General features: G+C 39.3%; 1 pseudogene; it reads right to left on the reverse strand.

Moving 5' to 3' along the window:
* Window positions 1-3,669: 3,669 nt before the first annotated feature.
* On the reverse strand, window positions 3,670-7,883 carry LOC113092996 (leiomodin-3-like; annotated as a pseudogene).
* Between the last annotated feature and the right edge of the window lie 905 nt (window positions 7,884-8,788).

The raw sequence follows: 8,788 nt of genomic DNA on the forward strand, positions 1-8,788 counted from the left end.
TCTTATGTTCTACAGAAGAAAAATAATTAATACAGATTTGGAATGCAATGAGGCTAAGTAAATTATGACACACTTCTCATAACGAACCCATTAATTATCCCAAAAGGTTATTTTGTAAATATTTATAATGAATTGTCCGTCAACTCCCATCAACTACAAAATAGTTTTTCCAGTTGCTCCGTTCTTTGCTGCATTACATTGCGATATATTTATAAATCAATTCTGGACTGGATTAAATGCGTCCCACAAACTGTTAAAATGAACAGGCACATTTTTGGGATCCTTAGAGCGGTGTGCAGAGCGACAAATGAAAGGCTTTACCCACAGCCGGAGACAGCACGAGGTTTGGCACACTTTTCCTATTTTTTCTCACTTCTGCTGTTAGTAAATAATATATTCCACTTCATCTTTATCACTGTTCCTAAAAAAATACTAAAAACACTTTACACCTTGATTTGTAATGCAGAGGCTGCTCACTGTGCTATAGTGGATGCCGTAGGTGGTTAATAATGTTACTCACTCAGGGTCATTTATATAACTAACTTTCATCTTGTTCAAGTCTAAAATACACGGAAATAATTTTTAATACAACGAGATTTCACTGTGGTCCAGTAGAGAGCAGTAAGGTTATATATGCTTTTTCCCCAAGTCTACTTTGCGTAATCACGTTAGTATTCAAGCTTATATTTTGAGTTATTTTATATTTGAGTTTTGAGATTTTTTTAAAACTGTGTATATTAAACCTGGCCTGTAAAGTGTTTTTCTCTAATGTGTTATTGTACATTGCAATGAAGTTTAAATTGCAAAGCCATTAAAAATCATTACTGATTTAGAATCAGAATGCAGGTTTTACAGAGAATATATATTACGTTTTAATTTTACTCAATATATTCGAATGTATGAGGGACAGTGACACTTACAGCTTAACTTTAGCTTCTTACAGTAGCTTTGGAAGGCAGATTGTATTTTTGTTTCATGCATATAATTTTTTTCTCATTAGTTTGAGAGCAGACATTAATTGGCTGACCCTTGTGTAGGAAGGGGAATGCAACTGCGGACAGAATTATTGGGAAAAGTTCTCTGCGTGAATTACATGATAATTTTAATAACTAGAAAAACATAATTAAATAAAGACCCAGAGTGACATTTACACTATCAAGTTTATTAACACTATAAATACATGAATACAAATTCAGACAAACAAAAGAATAATTTTTTCATGTGCAGTATGTGTAGACTCACTCCATTAAATGTGAAGTGGTTAAAGAGCAGATCATATGGTTTTCTGAAAAATATCTCATTTGCAGTTTGTTATGTAGCTATCCTTAAATGAAAACAGTCTGCAAAGCTGTTAATCAAAAAAGTGCATGATAAATAAAGATATTGTCTCTCAAAAGAGATTGTCGACTCAGAATCGCCTTAACGAGTCGTCATATTTTCCAATCCTTTACCTGTTACTGGCATATGTCACTTTTTGTTTACATGATGTTGAGAAGGCACTTCAAGCATACCACAGAAACACAATTCAAACCTTTTGTTGTGTACATGTAATTTCAGTTGATTGCTCAAAATATCAAGTTTGGTGCTAATATGGGCTTCATTCTTTCTTCTGTTGATTATGAGGCTCAAGTCAGTCAATGGGGTTCTCTTCGTTCAAAGACAAACCACTCAAATCTGCAATTCTGTACATTTTCAGAGAGTTGACTTTGTTCTGATTGCTTTTTATCAGATTATAAGGTTTGCGACAAACAATCAGATGATCGTTACGCTCAGAGATTTCTGCATGTATGTTTTATTAACTTTATTTGATAACATAAATTATGTCTAACTGTACAATTTCACAATGTAATTATGGAAGGTTAGAACTAATTAAAAGATCAGTGTTTGCATTACCTGTTTTTTTTTTTTTTTAAATTAGTATCAGTTTTAATAATAAGTCTAAATAATTAGTCATTCAGACTATCAGTCTATAAGCAGCAAATGTATATTTTTATGATATCTTTTGCATTAATTATCATATAAAACAAATATTTGCATTTGTCATGTATTAATTAAATCCTTTTACAGCCCGTTTTTTTTTTTTTTTTTGTCATTTAAAAAAAAAAGTTTTATTTTACTCTAACTATTAGAGTAAAATATAAAAAAATAAGAAATAAGAGAAATACATCAATTGTACATTTTCATAATTGGTAATGCAAAAGACATGCAGCTGTGTGTACACACCATATTCAACTTTCATTTCCTGAACACACATCAAGTCTGCACACCCCCCCCCTCCCTGGACCCCTTCCAGTTTGCATATCGGTCCAACCGGTCAACCAATGATGCCATTGCCACTACCATCCACTCAGCACTCACACATATAGAGAAAAAAGACTCATAGACTTCAGTTCAGCTTTCAACACAATCATCCCTCAACAGCTTATTTACAAGCTGATCCAGCTGGGGCTCAACACTTCGCTGTGCAACTGGCTGTTGGACTTTCTGACTGGAAGACCTCAGGCAGTACGGGTCGGCAGCAACACATCCAGCAACATCACACTGAACACTGGGGCCCCCCAAGGATGTGTGCTGAGCCCCCTCCTCTTTACTCTGCTGACCAATGACTGCACCATCACACAACTCCAACCTCTTCATTAAATTTGCAGATGACAGGACTGTGGTGGTTCTCATTAGCAACAAAGATGAGACAAACTACAGGAGCGAGGTGAGCCGCCTTGCCAGGTGGTGCAGTGACAACAGTCTCTCTCTGAAAGTGGAGAAGACGAAGGAGATTGTTGTCGACTTCAGGAGAGTGCACACTCAGCATGTTCCTCTGACCATCAACTGTGTGACTGTGGAGAGAGTGAGCAGCACCAAGTTCCTGGGTGTGAACATCACAGAGGACCTCTCCTGGACTGACAACACAGCAGCACTGGCCAATAAATCACAACAGTGTCTTTACTGCCTCCACAATCTGAGAAGAGCCAGAGCCCCGGCCCCCATCATGTGCACCTTCTACAGAGGCACCATCGAGAGCATCCTGACGAGCTGCATCACTGTGTGGTATGGCGCCTGCAACGCGTCCTGCCGGAAAACTTTTCAACGCATAGTGAGAGCAGTTGAGAAGATCATTGATGTCTCTCTCCCCTCCCTCCAGGACATTTACGGAACCCATCTCACCCGTTAACCCCTCTGCATCACAGGTGATCCCACCCATCCATCACACAGCTTCTTCAGTCTGCTCCCATCAGGGACAGAGTCATCCATCAGGCATTCAGGAAGCTGAACTCGCTCCCGAACTTGCTCCCTCTTCCCTCTTCTGCCCCAGGCCCCACTGAACTATGAATCCCGCCCCCCTCCAGATCCTACATCCCCAGGTCCTTTCACACCCCCCCCCCCCACTAAAATACGATGTCAAGCACCAGTCACTTTGTGCAGCATTGGTCTGCTCACTACCTCATTCAGCATGGAACTGATGTCACTCTACTACCTCATCAGTCAGTTAAATAAAATAACTGCTCTTGAGCCCTTGTCACTTTAAGCTTTATTTTTGTTGCACTAAAAATCTTTTTATCTGCACTGTTTACTCACTTCACTGGTTTGCCCTCTATCTGCCATGTGCCTTGCGCTGCTTTATTTAACTTTATTTTTAATTTTATTACATGTTTTTTTTTTTACATTCCCTTATTGTATAGCTGTATCTTATATTTGATATTTGATCTATATTTTTAGACTCTACTGTTAGTGTTATCTGTATGCACCGGGCATCTGAGAGTAACATATTTTCGATTCACTGTATGTATGTACTCTACATGTGGAAGAATTGACAATAAAGCAGACTTGACTTGACTTGACTTGAGATGCAACGAGCCTATTGCTGTTTATTTTGCTGCACCAGCAGTTATATGGTTAATGCTGGAGAGACGAGTGAGTTAGTTAAGACTGCTGCTCCTGTGATACAGCTGTTCTGCATTCTGATTAAATGTTAAGACACAGAGCGTCTTTTGTCATTCGTTCTTCAAACATTACAGTCAGCATATTTTGGTTTACAAACTATTGTTTCATCAGTTAGTCACATTAGCACTTGGAAAACATACCCACCATTATGATTTTAAGTGTACACTGTTTAGCAGATAAACTTTAGCTGTAGGCATGATTCGCTAGCATACGTGTTAAACTAAAAGTTTTATGTCATTATTATAAGAACGGATTTGCGCACTATATAATTGTTTTAGGTGCTTTGTCAATGGTAGCACTCTTTAACTGGCTCAAGGACTCCTCTCTATGCCAATCACAACAGGCTTGGCCAGCTGACCAATCGGAGCTGAGTAGGCTTGTGAATGGGAGGGGTTTGCTCCAAACTTGCTTGGAACTAATTGTTTCCTAATCATTGGCAACTTTAAACGTATATTCTGAGAAAATTAAAATGTTTTCTGACCTTAGATGCATTTAAACCTGTTGTAGGGGACTCCAACACAATATTAGGACACTTTAAAATACCATATGACCTGCTCTTTAATATGAAAAGATGTGCATGATTAATTTTACAGTTCAGGACCCCATCAAAGTGCACCGTGTTGTGGCTTATTGTTATGTTACTGTTCACTTGTCCAAAGGAGTACAGCTTTCTCCTTTCCCAACCCCCTGGGTCAAATCAGATCAGTACACTCTACTTTCTCCATTAATTGAGGAGAATCATGGTATTGTTTGGCCACACAAACCACACTCTCTCCATGACCAATCTGATGTTGGCCCTGTCCCTCTGTGCGATCTCTATATAAAGTCAAGTGTGTGGCTCAGAAGAGACTGGTTTCTCTTGACTCCAGGATTTTTGGAAGAGGTACCTGTGGATGTGAAAAGAGGTATAAGCTCTTTTGAAACTATATGAACACAAATTATATCAACACTTCGCTCTTTGATTCATTTAATTATTACAATGATTATAAAATGGCACTGCAAAATTCAAGCCAACAAAAAGACACCTCTTTTTAAACAAACTACACCATATTAGTCCATATTTTAAATGTGTGGAATTAGTTACACAATGAAGTTTAATACTTTGGGATAGCGATACAAAAATTTGCAATAGTGATGCTTACCATTGCAAACACCAAACTGTTTGACATTGAAAAGAGTTTGAATCCAAAATCTTAATCTTTTAAATAAGAACTTGCCAACCAATTTCCACATTGCACACATTTTAGATTTTTATGTCAAGAATAGTTCAATGAAATTCATTGTTACAGTTACACTTACCGTCACCCCAGTGATAATGCGAATGTTTTGTTTATAAATATGGATGATCGCTGACAAACAAAAGGCTAAAATGTTATCCATTTGAGTTTCTTATACCAACGGCGTCATTTAAATTCTTGGAGGCCAGGGAATTAATTTTAATGGTCCATTCTATGCACAATGAGCAATCTATGCAAGTATCATAAAGCAGTGGTTCTCGACTAGTGCATTGTTACCCAAAAACTTGTTTAAAAGTGGTAAACAATTTTTTGTAAGGGTGTTCTGATAGCATCACAGACAGCTGGGGAAACGTTATGCTAAATACAAACTGGCATAGTTAGCATGGCAAAACAAACATACCAGATTTTAAAGAATGAACACTTTTCATATGTTTTATTGTTGATGTAAAAGTGCAATCAAACTAACTAATATATTAGCATAATCTTAATAACAGTGTCAATATGTAGAAGCTAAAATGCCAAAACTACACAAGATAAATAAAATTCCTACAAAAAATGCCTACAAATTATTGAAACCATGCGTTCATGAATGCTACTTTATCAGGCATTATAAGGAAAGATTAAATGAAGATGACATCAATACTTTTTTGAAGACAGTTCCCTTCAAAGATACATTTAAAAACACCCGTGCCACGTTTTGACTTGGAAACATGAGGAGCTCACATTTATTCATCGAAGTCAAAGCATTTTGGAAGATCTATTTGTCGGCAGTCAGTTTTGATATTGTGGCTGCCGCCACAAATAAACCAGTATATGGAAAACACTGGTGTTATTCATTTTGAAAATTTGGGCCTACGTCCTAGGCCTTCAACCCATTGTCCTGCAAATTTTTTTATTTCCATTTCTCTATAGAATAGTGGGTCCTCAGGAGCAGGGCTGAAGACCTATAACATACATAGTTCATGGTAATGTTAATACATTTTATTCTTTGAGATTTTAGGTCTTTTGCATTGTGCTGGCTTTACACTGAAGCAAAACCACTTGTGAACCACTGCCATGGAGGACCCATTTTTCATGGAGTCCCAAAAAAAACATTCCAGGCTGTCCCTCCCTGACAATGGCCCTCTCTCAAGCTGAGATCATGCACAGTACATACCGCTTTGAGATAGGCCACATTGCTCTGTCGAATCTCGCTGAGCAACTGATCCCGTGGTGTTAACTCCACTTTAGGGGGTTGTCGTCTTCTAGGAACCGGCTTTAGAGTCTTTATCATATCTTTCAGGTTGGCTCTATCATCTGCAAGACCTTCTCTTGCCGTGCTTCTTTGTTTAGGAACACTCCTCAGCTGAACATTATCTCTTCCCTCTTTCCTTTCATACCTTGTGTTCAGTCCAGAAGTGGATCCCTTCTTTTCGGAGTCTTTTTTAGATGTACTTCATCTAAGAGGTTTCCTTGTCTGAACTAGTAGGATGCTGTTGTGGGGCATGATATTGAGTCTTGCGGAGCTGATGAGGAGGACTTTGTTGTGGTGAAGGTTCAGGAGAATCTTCAGGAATCTCCTCAGCCCCATTATCAGAACCCTGCAATAGGGACAATGGTATGTAGTCGCCTAGCATTTCCAACATGCCAGGGGGGCAAGTCCAGAGAGTTCTCATAGATCTCCATGACCTTTCTCTGCTCTTTCATCTGCTGGAGCTTCTGCTCCTCCATTCTCTGCTGCCGCTGACGGTCCAAGTTCCTGGTGAGGAGATTGGTGACCACCATCCGAGGCCCAGGGACTTCAAAGTGGTAGCCCATCTTCAGAAGGGTGTTGTTAGCCTTGAGGAGACGAGACACTTCCATTTCTGCATGGTGTCCTAGCATGTGCCTTTGGGTTGTGGAAGCGGAGCTCAGTGAGTGTCTCATTGAACTGGAGGCAGCGTATTATTGCAACAATCCCCTTTCCTGTGATAAAATTGGATTCAATATTTAGCGTGGTGATACTTCTATTCTCTCTGAGCATGTTGGCCAGAGCGAATGCCACGTTTTCATCTGCACCAGTGTTTGCAATACTAAATGTTTTAACATGTCTGTTCTTCTTGAGTGCGTCGACGTAATCAAGGAGCATTTCTTTGGGAATGTTTTCAATGTGTTAAGATTGACATCTGTGATAGAGGGGCTGTTGTTGCGGATTTTATCCAAAGTTGTCTCCAAATTGGTTTCATTCCCAGAAGGTCTTGCAGTCTTTTTAACTAAAGTGCTTCCACCTAGTGCAAATTTTGGGATCTTCAGCTTGGATATGACCCTTTCTCTTTCTCCGGAACCCAGTTCTGCATATGATGAGGGAGCATTTTCAGACCGAGTGGAATCTTTTGTCTCCTCATTCGCTTTAGATTCTATCTCATTAAGTCCTGATTGTTCAGTCTCGGCTTCAACTTTGGTTTCTGCAATTTCTGGAGGAGGCTGTAAATAATCTTCTGAGGTCACTACAGGGACAGTTGCATCAGGTTCTATCTTGACAGGCTGGATTGCCTCAACCTCCATTATCACTTCTTCAATCACTTCATCAACAACAACATCTCCCTCTCCTTCAACCTCCTCAATGATCTCCTCATAGACATATTCCACCTCTTCAACTTTATCTTCTTTTTCTGCTTCAAAATCCTCTTGGGCTTTCTTCTGATGGTGACAAATGCACAAAAGGGTCAAATTTGAAGTGTTGAACAACTGTTATAGATTACAAATGACTAGGGTTGGGAACAGAGAACCGGAACCATGAGCAATTTCTAAGTTTTGATTCTGAATACGGTTCTGGTGCGACACGTGACCAAGTACTGTGAGCAGCCTTGCGCCGGTTTTTCTGGTTATTTGGCGTTTCCCGTAAAGGATGTCACAAACCGAATAACAGAAATGCTGCCACGTCTATTTAATTACTGAGAGCATTGTTTCCAATGACGCACACTCCACAGGCTTTAACTGCCGAACACGTTTCCCACAACTGTAGGCGCACTCGCACCTTTGATAACTGTGCACATCGTTTTGTTTGACTGTACATTTACAAGGAGTTGAATGACTTCTGATTTTTTAAAAAGTTGACTTTTATGTCAAAGTTGAGTCAAAGTCAACTAGTTGCTGATGACATCATTAATGAACAAATAAGTCTGGTGCTGTGAAAAACACCTTGTGCTCAGAAAAGGCATATGACACAGTGCTGCGTATGTGGCTATTGCTCCTATAACAGCTCATTTTTCTGGATGCACGTGCTGGAGATATACTTCTAATTACAGGATTAGACTATTCTTTACTGATTAGATGCGCATGAAAATTGCATTTCGATTTTTTGCACAGCCCTACCTACCGGCAGCCGTGGCCGGCCGGTGGACAAAAAGGTTCATTTCCATCCCTGGTGTGTGTACAACAGCTGAAATTAGTGCTGCTGGCGGAGTGATATATTTGTTGGTTATTTACAGTACGTTTTATAGCACGCGCTCATGATATACAAGATCGCGTCGAAGAGTTGAATTTATCTTCGCATACTGTCACGTTTCTGTCAAACCCCGGTAAGTTCATTCTCCTCCAGCATTCTGCAACATTTTAGATTATATAGACAGTTTGAGTTTATCTTATTGTTT

This window comes from Carassius auratus, unplaced genomic scaffold (assembly GCF_003368295.1).
Source record: "Carassius auratus strain Wakin unplaced genomic scaffold, ASM336829v1 scaf_tig00214826, whole genome shotgun sequence".
In the NCBI taxonomy this organism is placed as follows: domain Eukaryota; kingdom Metazoa; phylum Chordata; class Actinopteri; order Cypriniformes; family Cyprinidae; genus Carassius; species Carassius auratus.